A 2812-nucleotide genomic window follows, 5' to 3' on the forward strand; every position below is an offset into this window, starting at 1 on the left:
TTTCGAAATCTCAGCACCACAGTGCCGCACTCATTATTCCCCTGCGGGAAACGGTGACGTGTTAGACATTATGGTACACCAAAATATTAGAGTGTCGGATGTCGTCGTCTCTGATATCTTGGACTCAGATCACCTACCAATAGCATTCCACATACTGGATCACGTTAAAATTGGGAATCTTTCGGAACCCATCGAAAAATTTACAGACAGGGAACGGGTTCAAAGCCTCGCTTCTGAATTAATATCACCTAAACTAGAAATTAATTCGGGGGTAGAAGCCGATAAAGCGGCACGCGACTTTGCAGCCTCCATTGCTTCGGCATATAGGCTGTCGACTAGTAAAATTACACTTTCGGAAAAAAACAGCGATCTTCCTGGTCGAGATCGTTTGATAAAATATAGACAGAGGCTACGAAAACTGTGGCAAGAAACCAGGGATCCAGCGTGTAAAACGGCAGTCAATTGGGTCACCAAATCAATCAGGCGAATGACCCGAAAAAAGGCACTTGAACGGTGGGAAACAAAAATAGGTAACGCTGAAGTCACACCTCAGAGTATATGGTCCATTGCGAAATCTCTTCTTAAGAGAGATGGACCAAGAGCACCAACTGCTGTTGATGGTTCTTCTGTCCTTAAATTTTATCCTTTTGAAAAAGCCAACGAAATTGCCGACTGTTTGGAAATTCAGTTCACGCCACATGACTTGTGCGACGAAAACCATGAACAGCGGCTGGAGGCTAGAGTTCAAGCTCTGCTGGAAACCGTAGGCGAGAACCCCCTCAAAGGATCAGACCATGTGACGTTCAGAAATTAATAAAAACCCTGAAATTAAAAAAGGCCTGTGGAATTTACGGAATCCCAAATGAATGCCTCATGCACCTTCCAAGGCGACCATTGGTTCACCTAACTCATTTATTCAATCATTGTTTTCGGCTTTCTCATTTTCCAACTACTTGGAAGAAAGCAAAAATAATAACTTTACCTAAACCGGGTAAAGACCCGAAATTTCCTCAGAATTTACGTCCGATCAGCCTCCTGTCCACGACAGGAAAACTATTCGAAAAAGTAATTTTGAAATTCCTCTGTAGACACATTGAAGAAAGAGGCCTGCTCAAGGCAAGTCAGTTTGGTTTTCGTGCACGTCACAGCACGACATTGCAATGTATGAGGCTGGCGGACCACGTGACCCCTAATTTCAACAATAAAATGTCTACTGCTGCAGTGTTCTGGGACATCGAAAAAGCCTTTAATACCACGTGGCACTAAGGGTTGCTGTATAAGATATCAAAATTGGATGTTGCGCCTCAATTTTGAGACTGGAAATTTAAGGCATTGCCTAAATGTTCGAGACTTGCGAAAAGTGTTTTACAGCAACCGAGCAAAGATGACGATACATGGACTAGAGAACTATGTTAAGAATGTTGATGATCAGCATTTATGCGTAATCGCATTAGTAAGAAGCTCCGCTAACTGGGCCACTGGAGTATCGTAATATTACCGCATAAGCAGCAGAGAGGACCACGGGCCCACCCACAACCCCGGAGAATAGCGAATTAGAATATAACTGAGAATTGAGAACGAAAAAGGAGTTAACCTCCCTCTTTCATCAACAGTAAATTCAGCAAGTTAAAGAAATAAAATACTGAATTGAGGAGACTTGGGATCGGATCTCAAACATAATATTCAGTTGTCATCCGTAGGCTCTATTGAATATGGGCCTTACGAGTGGAGGAAGTGGGCCTACGTCTTTTACTTCAAGTAAGACACGTTTACTCATATAAGCCATGTTGTTAAATATTATTGTGATAAAAGTGTGTGGAAAATATCGAAAGCAACCTCCAGTGTGTTCGGCGAGCCGTTAGGGGAGAGTAATAATTATGTAACAAGTAATTGCCTAGGAAGATAGTCCGTCAATATGTCTGTGTTATGGTGTATGTGTTAAGATTACGGGTAGTGTGTAAATACGCACAGTTGCGTTATAGTCATGATTAATTATTTTTGTGATAAACATGGTATGTGGGCTTTTAATATGTATAACTTTACGGGCAGAGTATTTTAAGGGAGAACATGAGGAAGCATAGGATGAAGTAAAGACCGTATGGAAACCTGACTGTAGGTCGGTCTTGTTAATATTGTAAATAATGTAAATAAGAGTGTAAATAGACAGGGTAGTTAGAGTAGGATGTACCGAGATTGTGATTCACACCTCCATAATCACCTTTCCACGACCGATCCCGCGGATCCTACCAATATGAAAGGCAACAGCAGCCGAATGCAACCACAATTCAGGGGAGGTACTACTGGACAGGGATAGGCACCTGCCACGCAGGCAGCGTTTAGTAGCCTTGGTATCAACGCCCCCTTAAGAGTCATAATAATGTAATACGTTGCTACCTGCAGACTATATGAAGAGTGGCCAGGAGGGGGCTATGACAATATGTCAGGGGGTAGTTCCCACCATAGAGATGACAGACGATAGGTAGAGGCGGTTCAGACCCGGCACGCACGCTCTACGCCAATGATAAAAGGTGACAGGGATAAAAGAGCCAGCCAACAGAGGACGCTCGACTACCGCGCTACCGGCCCTTAGTATTTTCACCAACCTTCGTACGATACAATAGATGGTGGCAGCTTTATGAGAGAAGGAAGCCCAGAAACAGGAGAATCCTAGCTGAAGGTAAGCTAGGAGTATTGTGTTAACTCCTTACAGCGTAACCTGTGGTGGCAAGGAGGGGTACCTTCACGCCCCCCTGCTCCACGGCGTTACATTGGAATTCTCTAACTCTTTGACCAAGCTTATTGGGTCCTTTCT

Source organism: Cryptotermes secundus, unplaced genomic scaffold (assembly GCF_002891405.2).
Source record: "Cryptotermes secundus unplaced genomic scaffold, Csec_1.0 scaffold4069, whole genome shotgun sequence".
Lineage (NCBI taxonomy): Eukaryota > Metazoa > Arthropoda > Insecta > Blattodea > Kalotermitidae > Cryptotermes > Cryptotermes secundus.